The sequence below is a fragment of the Triticum aestivum genome, chromosome 4A (assembly GCF_018294505.1).
Source record: "Triticum aestivum cultivar Chinese Spring chromosome 4A, IWGSC CS RefSeq v2.1, whole genome shotgun sequence".
Lineage (NCBI taxonomy): Eukaryota > Viridiplantae > Streptophyta > Magnoliopsida > Poales > Poaceae > Triticum > Triticum aestivum.
The window spans coordinates 610,777,898-610,790,080 of record NC_057803.1 but is presented as its reverse complement, the minus strand read 5'-3'; positions in this window follow the sequence as shown (position 1 = coordinate 610,790,080).

Sequence of the window (12,183 nt, the reverse complement as noted above, 5' to 3'; positions counted from 1 at the left end):
GATCATTGTTATCATGGCTTATGTGATATGGGTGCTAGTGCTAGTGTTATACCTTATGACTTGTACGAAGAAATTAAGAATGAAATTGCACCTGCTGAGATAGAAGATATCGATGTCACAATTAAACTTGCCAATAGAGATACTATTTCACCAATTGGGATTGTTAGAGATGTTGAAGTCTTGTGTGGGAAAACTAAATATCCCGCTGATTTTCTTGTTCTTACTTCTCCACAAGATAGCTTTTGTCCCATTATATTTGATAGACCCTTCTTGAACACTGTTAATGCTAGGATAGATTGTGAAAAGAATGTTGTTACTATTGGCTTGGATGATATGGTTCATGAGTTTAACTTCTCTAAATTTAGTAAACAACATCGTGAGGAAGAATTACCTAGTAAGGATGAAATTATTGGTCTTGCTTCTATTGCCGTACCTCCTAGTGATCCTTTAGAACACTATTTGCTAGACCATGAAAATGATATGTTCATGAACGAACGATGGGAAATAGATGTATTTTTTAAACAGGAACCTATTCTGCAACACAATTTGCCTGTTGAAATTTTAGGGGATCCCCCTCCACCCAAGGGTGATCCCGTGTTTGAGCTTAAACCTTTACCTGATAATCTTAAATATGCTTATCTTGATGAAAAGAAGATATATCCTGTTATTATTAGTGCTAACCTTTCAGAGCATGAAGAAGAAAGATTATTGAAAACTCTAAAGAAGCATAGTGCTGCTATTGGATATACTCTTGATGATCTTAAGGGCATTAGTCCCTCTCTATGTCAACATAAAATAAATTTGGAAGCAGATGCCAAACCAGTTCGTGATCCTCAACGACGTCTAAATCCTAAAATGAAAGAAGTGGTAAGAAAAGAAATACTCAAGCTTCTGGAGGCAGGTATAATTTATCCCGTTGCTGATAGTCAGTGGGTAAGTCCTGTCCATTGTGTCCCTAAGAAGGGAGGTATTACTGTTGTCCCTAATGATAAAGATGAATTGATTCCACAAAGAATTATCACAGGTTATAGGATGGTAATTGATTGCCGCAAATTAAATAAAGCTACTAAGAAAGATCATTACCCTTTACCTTTTATTGATCAAATGCTAGAAAGATTATGCAAACATACACACTATTGCTTTCTAGATGGTTATTCTAGTTTCTCTCAAATACCTGTGTCGGCTAGAGATCAATCAAAGACTACTTTTACATGCCCTTTTGGTACTTTTGCTTATAGACGTATGCCTTTTGGTCTATGTAATGCACCTGCTACCTTTCAAAGATGCATGATGGCTATATTCTCTGACTTTTGTGAAAAGATTTGCGAGGTTTTCATGGACGACTTTTCCGTCTATGGTTCCTCTTTTGATGATTGCTTGAGCAATCTTGATCGAGTGTTGCAGAGATGTGAAGAAACTAATCTTGTCTTGAATTGGGAGAAGTGCCACTTTATGGTTAATGAAGGTATTGTTTTGGGGCACAAAGTTTCCGAAAAAGGTATTGAAGTTGATAAAGCCAAAGTTGATGCTGTTGAAAAGATGCCATGTCCCAAGGACATCAAAGGTATAAGAAGTTTCCTTGGTCACGCCGGATTTTACAGGAGGTTCATTAAGGACTTCTCGAAAATTTCTCGGCCTCTGACTAATTTATTGCAAAAAGATATACCATTTGTCTTTGATGATGATTGTGTAGAAGCATTTGAAAAACTTAAGAAAGCATTAGTCTCTGCACCTGTTGTTCAGCCACCTGATTGGAATTTACCCTTTGAAATTATGTGTGATGCTAGTGATTATGCTGTAGGTGATGTTCTAGGGCAAAGAGTTGATAAGAAATTAAATGTTATCCATTATGCTAGTAAGACTCTAGACAATGCTCAAAGAAATTATGCTACTACTGAAAAAGAACTTTTAGTAGTTGTATTTGCTTGTGATAAGTTCAGACCTTATATTGTTGATTCTAAAGTAACTATTCACACTGATCATGCTGCTATTAAATACCTTATGGAAAAGAAAGATGCTAAACCTAGACTTATTAGATGGGTTCTCTTGCTGCAAGAATTTGATTTGCATATTGTTGATAGAAAAGGAGTCGAGAACCTCGTGGCAGACAACTTATCTAGGTTGGAGAATGTTCTTGATGACCCACTACCTATTAATGATAGCTTTCCTGATGAACAATTAAATGTTATAAGTACTTCTCGTAGTACTCCTTGGTATGCTGATTATGCTAATTATATTGTTGCTAAGTTTATACCACCTAGCTTCACATACCAACACAAGAAAAAGTTCTTCTATGATTTGAGACAATACTTTTGCGATGACCCACATCTTTATAAAGAAGGAGTAGATGGTGTTATTAGACGTTGTGTACCTGAGCATGAACAGGAATAGATCCTACGCAAGTGTCACTCCGAAGCTTATGGAGGACACCACGCTGGAGACAGAACTACACATAAGGTATTGCAATCCGGTTTTTATTGGCCTACTCTTTTCAAGGATGCCCGTAAGTTTGTCTTGTCTTGTGATGAATGTCAAAGAATTGGTAATATTAGTAGACGTCAAGAAATGCCTATGAATTATTCTCTTGTTATTGAACCGTTTGATGTCTGGGGCTTTGATTATATGGGACCTTTTCCTGCGTCTAATGGATATACACATATTTTAGTTGCTGTTGATTACGTTACTAAGTGGGTAGAAGCTATTCCAACTAGTAGTGCTGATCATAACACTTCTATCAAAATGCTTAAGGAAGTTATTTTTCCGAGGTTTGGAGTCCCTAGATATTTAATGACTGATGGTGGTTCACACTTTATTCATGGTGCTTTCCGTAAAATGATTGCTAAATATGATGTTAATCATAGAATTGCATCTCCTTATCATCCACAATCTAGTGGTCAAGTAGAATTGAGCAATAGAGAGCTCAAATTAATTTTGCAAAAGACTGTTAATAGGTATAGAAAGAATTGGGCCAAGAAACTTGATGATGCATTATGGGCATATAGAACTGCATACAAAAATCCTATGGGTATGTCTCCATATAAAATGGTATATGGAAAAGCATGTCACTTACCTCTCGAACTAGAACATAAGGCATATTGGGCTATTAAAGAGCTCAACTATGATTTCAAACTTGCCGGTGAGAAGAGGTTATTCGATATTAGCTCACTTGATGAATGGAGAACCCAAGCATATGAAAATGCCAAGTTATTTAAAGAAAAAGTTAAAAGATGGCATGACAAAAGGATACAAAAGCGTGAGCTTAATGTAGGTGATTATGTATTGCTATACAACTCTTGTTTAAGATTTTTTGCAGGAAAACTTCTCTCTAAATGGGAAGGCACCTATGTTATCGAGGAGGTCTATCGTTCCAGTGCAATAAAAATCAACAACTTCGAAGGCACAAATCCGAAGGTGGTAAACGGTCAAAGAATCAAACATTATATCTCATGTAATCCCATAAATGTTGAAACCAATATTATTGAAACCGTAACCCCGGAGGAATACATAAGGGACACTTTCCGGAACGTTTCAGACTCCGAAAGGGAATAGGTATGTGGTACGGTAAGTAAACCGACTCCAATTTCTAAGGCAATATTTCTCCGTTTTGGAATATTTAGAAAAATAGAAAAATAAGTAGCAGTCCGGGAAGGACACGAGGGCCCCACGAGGGTGGTGGGCGCGCCCAACCCCTCTGGGCACGCCCCCTACCTCGTGAGCACCTCGTGTGCCTTCCGGACTCCGTTTTCTTGTACGATACATATTTTGGTCGGTAAAAATTCATTATATATTCTGCCGAAGGCTTTGACTCCCGTATCACGCAAATCTCCAATGTTCTTGTTTCGAGCTGTTTTCTGTCAGGGTTTTCAAGGCCAGGCATCATGTCGTCCCCTTCCTCCAACAATGGTGACAACGATGCTTGGCTAATGAGGATAGATCTGAAGGGGGAAGAACCCACGAAGGTCAACAAGGATGAAAGGATCAAGAAGGCCACGGAGGATCAAGCTCCGGCAGCAAAAGACATCCTTCAACTTGATCATAACCTTCTTACCCCAACTAAGATCGAAGCTTTCAAGATGATTGAGTTAGCTCGTATACAGAATAAGTATCTCACACAAGAAAATATTTTGTTGAAGAAGCATATTGTCGCACTCAAGGGCATTATCCGCAAGCTGGAGGACCTCTTACGCTCGATGTGCGATTATCCATCACCACCACCTTCTTCACCGACCAAGGAGACATAATCACATGGGTATGGGCACTCCCCTTGGCAACTGCCAAGCTTGGGGGAGGTGCCCCGGTATCGTATCACAATCACAACCCCTATCTTTACTGTTTTTCTTAGTTCGATCCTATTAGTAGTATCTTGATCTAGTAGAATAAAGTTTATGGCATGATCTAGTTTTGAGTTTTGCTTTATGATCTCTCTTTGTAATCGAGTCCGTGAGCTATATATAATAAAGATTAGTGTTGAGTTAAGGGCCTGATTATTTTGCCATGATCTTGGGTGAATAAAAGAAAAGAGAAAAAGAATAAAAAGAAACAACAAGTTCATATTGATCTTATTGCAAGTAATGACTTCACATAGAAAGAGTATGATGATTAAAAATTGTTGGGAGTTGGCAGACATAGCTTTGGTCATTGTTGCAATTAATAGGAAGTAATAAGGAAAGAGAGGTTTCACATATAGATATATTATCATTGACATCTTTTATGATTGGAAGCACTCATTAAAATATGACATGCTAAAGAGTTGATGTTGGACAAGGAAGACAACGTAATGAGTTATGTCTTTCTTATATCTGAGATAAAGTATGTTGTCATGGATCCTCTAACTTGTTGAGCTTTCCTTTCCCCCTCATGCTAGCCAAATTCTCAGCACTAAGTAGAGATACTACTTGTGCTTCTAAATACCCTTAAACCAGTTTTGCCATGAGAGTCCACCATATCTACCTATGGATTGAGTAAGATCCTTCAAGTAAGTTGTCATCGGTGCAAAGCAATAAAAATTGCTCTAAATATGTATGATTGATTGGTGTGGGAGAAATAAGCTTTATATGATCTTGTGATGTGGAAGTAATAAAAGCGACGGACTGCATAATAAAGGTTCACATCACAAGGGGCAATATAAAGTGACGTTCTTTCGCATTGAGATTTTGTACATCCAACCATAAAAGCGCATGGAAACCTCTGCTTCCCTCTGCGAAGGGCCTATCCTTTATTATTATCTTCCACCTTATGCAAGCGTCACGGTGATCTTCACCTTTCCTTTTTCACTTTATCCTTTGGCAAGCTTAGCATGTTGGAAAGAACATGATATATATATATATATAATTGGATGTAGGGGAGCATGAACCATTATTGTTGACATTACCCTTGAGGTAAAAGGTTGTGGGGCAAAACTATAAGCCCCTATTTTTCTCTGTGTCCGATTAAAACTCCATAAACACAAGTATCGCGTGAGTGTTAGCAATTATGAAGGATTAGATGATAGTTGAGTATGTGGACTTGCTTTTAAGCTCTGACATAGACTCTTTCCGATGTTATGATAAATTGCAATTGTTTCGATCACTAAGATTATAGTTTGTTGGAGCCCAATAAGGTTTATGATTCATACTTTTGCATTGTGAATAGATCATCGCTTGAACATAAGTAATCATATGACAAAATCTATATATGTTGCTGTTATGAGAATAATCATGATGCCTTCATGTCCGTATTTTATTTTTATCGACGCCTCTACCTCTAAACATGGGGACATATTTATTGTTATCGGCTTTTCGCTTGAGGACAAGCGAGTTCTAAGCTTGGGGGAGTTGATACGTCCATTTTGCATCATGCTTTTATATCGATATTTATTGCATTATGGGCTGTTATTTCACATTATGTCACAATACTTATGTCTATTCTCTCTTATTTTACAAGGTTTACATAAAGAGGGAGAATGCCGGCAGCTGGAATTCTGGGGCTGGAATAGGAGCAAATATTAGAGACCTATTCTGTGCAACTCCAAAAGTCCTGAAACTCCACGGAATATCTTAAAATAAATAAAGAAAAATCCTCGCCAAAGATGAAGTCTAGGGGGCCCACACCCTGCTCATGAGGGTGGGGGGCGCGCCCCCCTACCAGGGCGCGCCCCCTACCTCGTGGGCCCCCTGGTGGGTCTCCGATGTCCATCTTCTCATATATGAAGTCTTTTGATGAGAAAAAAAATAGGAAGCAACCTTTTGGGATGAAACTCAGCCGCCACGAGGTGGAACCGAGGCAGAACCAATCTAGAGCTCCGGCAGAGCTGTTCTGCCGGGGAAACTTCCCTCCGGGAGGGGAAATCATCACCATCATCATCACCAATGCTCCTCTCATCGGGAGAGGGCAATGTCCATCAACATCTTCACCGGCACCATCTCATCTCCAAACCCTAGTTCACCTCTTGTATCCAATTCTTGTCTCAAAGTCCGGGATTGGTGCTAGTAGGTTGCTAGTAGTGTTGATTACTCCTTGTAGTTGATGCTAGTTGGTTTATTTGGTGGAAGATCATATGTTCAGATCCTTTATGCTATTATTACCCATCTGATTATGAACATGAATATGCTTTGTGAGTAATTACGTTTGTTCCTGAGGACAAGGGAGAAGTCTTGGAATTAGTAGTCATGTGAATTTGGTATTCGTTTGATATTTTGATAAGATGTATGTTGTCTAGCCTCTAGTGGTGTTATGTGAACATCGACTACATAACACTTCACCATTATTTGGGCCTAGAGGAAGGCATTGGGAAGTAATATGTAGATGATGGGTTGCTAGAGTGACAGAAGCTTAAACCCTAGTTTATGCGTTGCTTCGTAAGGGGCTGATTTGGATCCATATGTTTCATGCTATGGTTAGGTTTACCTTAATACTTTTGTTGTAGTTGCGGATGCTTGCAATAGAGGTTAATCATAAGTGGGATGCTTGTTCAAGTAAGAACAGCACCCAAGCACCGGTCCACCCACATATCAAATTATCAAAGTATCGAACGTGAATCATATGAACATGATGAAAACTAGCTTGACGATATTCCCATGTGCCCTCGGGATCGCTTTTCCTATTATAAGAGCTGGTTCCGGCTTGTCCTTTGCTACAAAAAGGATTGGGCCACCTTGCTGCACCTTGTTTACTTTTGTTACTTGTTGCTCGTTACAATTTACCTGATTACAAAACTATCTGTTACCACTTATTTCAGTACTTGCAGAGAATACTTTGATGAAAACCGCTTATCATTTTCTTTTGCTCCTCGTTGGGTTCGACACTCTTACTTATCGAAAGGACTATGATAGATCCCCTATACTTGTGGGTCATCAGGAACCACCTTGGAACATCTTCCTAAACATATTGTTTTTCTCTGAAAAACTCTGAAACTTTTAGTAACTTCAAAATAAAAGTGAGCCAACTTCAATAATATAGGTAGTAACTACTCCTACAAGTGCCTAGAGCCTATATCAAGCATTAGAACTACTCGGAACCATATAAATTTGACATGCAAGCTCAATAACATGGTCACCTATGCAGCACAAATTTACAAAGAATAAAGCACTAGAACAAAAACTAATTGGACCAATGGAGGAGTCACATACCAAGGAACAATCTCCCCAAGCAGTTTTGCGAGAGGTGCTTTGAGCAAGGAGATCGAAAATCGCAGCAAAAGTGGTTGGAACTCGTGCTTGAGTTGGTTTTTCGGGTTTGTGTGAGATAGAGGAAGAAGATGGGTGCTGGGATAAGTGGAGGAGGGCCACCGTGGGCCCACGAGGCAGGGGGGTGCGCCCTATAGGGGGGCGCCCACCACCCTCGTGGCCAGGTGGCAGCTCCTCCCATGGTAATTTTTGCATAGTAAATCCTCAAATATTCCCGAAAAAATCATATTAAATTGGCATGGCATTCTGAGGACTTTTATTTTCGAGATATTTTTATATTGCATAGATAAGTCAGGAAACAGACAGAAAATACTATTTTTACTTAATTTAATATAAATAACAGAAAGTATAGAGAGGGTACAGAAGATTTTGTGCTTCTAGTTTCATCCATCTCATGCTCATCAAAAAGAATCAACTAACAAGGTTGATCAAGTCTTGTTAACAAACTCATTCCAATAATCATGAAACCGGAGAAATTTCGAATAACACTAAGTTACCTCAACGGGGATATGCACATCACCAATAATAAGAATATCATATTTCTTCTTGACAGTAGGAAGAGGAAATTCAAAACCTCCAAATATAATCGATGGAATTTTTCCAATAGAGTTGATACTATGAACTTGAGGTTGTTTCCTCGGAAAGTGTACCGTATGCTCATTACCATTAACATGAAAAGTGACATTGCCTTTGTTGCAATCAATAACAGCCCCCTGCAGTATTAAGAAAAGGTCTTCCAAGAATAATAAACATACTATCATCCTCGGGAATATTAAGAATAACAAAGTTCGTTAAAATAGTAACGTTCGCAACCACAACGGGCACATCCTCACAAATACCGACAGGTATAGCAGTTGATTTATCAGCCATTTGCAAAGATATTTCAGTAGGTGTCAACTTATTCAAGTCAAGTCTATGATATAAAGAGAGATGCATAACACTAACACCGGCTCCAAGATCACATAAAGCAGTTTTAATATAATTCTTTTTAATGGAGCAAGGTATAGTAGGTACTCCGGGGTCTCCAAGTTTCTTTGGTATTCCACCCTTAAAAGTGTAATTAGCAAGCATGGTGGAAATCTCAGCTTCTGGTATCTTTCTTTTATTAGTAATGATATCCTTCATATATTTAGCATAAGGATTTGTTTTGAGCACATCAGTTAATCTCATACGCAAAAAGATAGGCCTAATCATTTCAGCAAAATGCTCAAAATCCTCATCATCCTTTTTCTTGGATGGTTTCGGAGGAAAAGGCATGGGTTTCTGAACCCAAGGTTCCCTTTCTTTACCATGTTTCCTAGCAACAAAGTCTCTTTTATCATAACGTTGATTCTTTGATTGTGGGTTATCAAGATCAACAGCAGGTTCAACTTCTACATCATTATCATTACTAGGTTGAGCATCATCATGAACATCATCATTAATATTTTTATTAGGCTCATGTTCATTACCAGATTGTGTTTCAGCATCAGACATAGATATATCATTTGGATTATCAGGTGGTTCAGCAATAGGTTCTCTAGAAGTTTGCACAGTTCTATCATTTCTCTTTTTCTTCTTTTTAGAAGAACTAGGAACATCAGTATTATTTCTTTGAAAATCTTGCTCGATTCTCTTAGGGTGACCTTCAGGATGCAAAGGTTCCTGAGTCATTCTACCAGTTCTAGTAGCCACTCTAACAGCATAATCATTTTTCTTGCTATTCATTTCATCAAGCATTTCTTTTTGAGCCCTAAGTACTTGTTCTACTTGAGTGGTAACCATAGAAGCATGTTTGCTAACAAGTTTAAGTTCACCTTTAATATCAGCCATATAATCACCCAAGCGTCTAATCATATAAGCATTTTATTTTAATTGTCTACCAAAATAAGCATTGAAGTCGTCTTGCTTATACATAAAGTTATCAAACTCATCCAAGCATTGACTAGCAATTTTAGTAGGAGGGACTTCAGCTTTATCATATCTATAGAGAGAATTTACCTTTACTACCTGTGTCGGGATATCAGGATCAGGAGGTTCTTCAATAAATAAAGAATTAAGATCATATGTTTCTTCAACAGGCAGTGAATTAAGACCGTGTATTTCTTCAATAGGATGTAAATTCTTAACATCTTCACCTTTAATACCATTTTCTTTCATAGATTTCTTTGCCTCTTGCATATCTTCAGGACTGAGGAATAGAACACCTCTCTTCTTTGGAGTTGGTTTAGGAATAGACTCAGAAGCTGGCTCAGGAGATGGCTCAGGAAGTGCCCAATTATTTTCATTTGTCAACATATTATTCAATAGAATTTCAGATTCATCCGGTGTTCTTTCCCTGAAAAGAGAACCAGCACAACTATCCAGGTAATCTCTGGAAGCATCGGTTAGTCCATTATAAAAGATATCAAGTATTTCAGGTTTCTTAAGAGGATCATCAGGCAAAGCATTAAGTAACTTGAGAAGCCTCCCCCAAGCTTGTGGGAGACTCTCTTCTTTAATTTGCACGAAGTTGTATATTTCCCTCAAAGCAGCTTGTTTCTTATGAGCAGGGAAATATTTAGCAGAGAAGTAATAAATCATACCCTGGGGACTACGCACACAACCAGGATCAAGAGAATTAAACCATATCTTAGCATCACCCTTTAATGAGAACGGAAATATTTTGAGTATATAGAAGTAACGCGATCTCTCATCATTAGTGAACAGGGCAGCTATATCATTTAACTTAGTAAGATGTGCCACAACAGTTTCAGATTCATAGCCATAAAATGGATCAGATTCAACCAAAGTAATTATATCAGGATCAACAGAGAATTCATAGTCTTTATCAGGAACACATATAGGTGAAGTAGCAAAAGTAGGGTTGGATTTCATTCTATCTCTAAGTGATTCTTTGTTCCATTTAATTAATAACCTCTTAAGCTCATATCTATCTTTGCAAGCAAAAATAGCGGCAGAAGATTCCGTATCAAAAAGATAGCCCTCAGGAATAACAGGCATATTTTCATCATCACTATCATCATCGTATTCAGATTCAATAATTTCTTTTTCTCTAGCCCTAGCAATTTGTTCATCAAGAAATTCACTAAGGGTCACAGTAGTATCAGGCATAGAAGCAGTTTCATCATAAGTATCATGCATAACAGAAGTGGCATCATCAATAACATGCGACATATCAGAACGAATAGCAGAAGCAGATGTAGGTGTCGCAAACTTACTAATAACAGAAGGTGAATCAAGTGCAGAGCTAGATGGCAGTTCCTTACCTCCCCTCGTAGTTGAGGGATAGATCTTGGTTTTTGGATCTCTCAAGTTCTTCATAGTGTCCAGCAGATATAAATCCCAAGTGACTCAAAAAATAGAGCTATGCTCCCCGGCAACGGCGCCAGAAATTAGTCTTGATAACCCACAAGTATAGGGGATCGCAACAGCTTTCAAGGGTAGAGTATTCAACCCAAATTTATTGATTCGACACAAGGGGAGCCAAAGAATATTCTCAAGTATTAGCTCCATACAATCGCCACAAACTCGAGTTTGGCTCCACTCAGTGTGTTTTTCTCGGATACAGTAATCTTCATAAAGGATATAAGTGTCTAGAGATTGTATTAGCAGCTGAGTTGTCAATTCAACCACACGTGGAAACTTAGTATCTGCAGCAAAGTGTTTAGTAGCAAAGTAATATGATAGTGGTGGTAGCGGCAACAAAAGTAAAGACAGCAAAAGTAATGTTTTTGGTATTTTGTAGTGATTGTAACAGTAGCAGCGGGAAAGTACATAAGCGAGAATCAGTATATGGAAAACTCGCAGGCACCGGATCAGTGATGGATAATTACACCGGATGCCGTTCATCATGTAACAGTCATAACATAGGGTGACACAGAACTAGCTTCAATTCATCAATGTAATGTAGGCATGTAATTCGTATATAGTCATACATGCTTATGGAAAAGAACTTGCATGACATCTTTAGTCCTACCCTCCCGTGGCAGCGGGGTCCTATTGGAAACTAAGGGATATTAAGGCCTCCTTTTAATAGAGAACCGGAATAAAGCATTAGCACATAGTGAATACATGAACTCCTCAAACTATGGTCATTACCGGGAGTGGTCCCGATTATTGTCACTTCGGGGTTGTCGGATCATAACACATAGTAGGTGACTATAGACTTGCAAGATAGGATCAAGAACTCACATATATTCATGAAAACATAATAGGTTCAGATCTGAAATCATGGCACTCGGGCCCTAGTGACAAGCATTAAGCATAGCAAAGTCATAGCAACATCAATCTTAGAACATAATGTATACTAGGGATCAAACCCTAACAAAACTAACTCGATTACATGATAAATCTCATCCAACCCATCACCGTCCAGCAAGCCTACGATGGAATTACTCACGCACGGCGGTGAGCATCATGAAATTGGTGATGGAGGATGGTTGATGATGACGACGACGACGAATCCCCCTCTCCAGAGCCCTGAACAGACTCCAGATCAGCCCTCCCGAGAGGTTTTAGGGCTTGGCGGTGGCTCCGT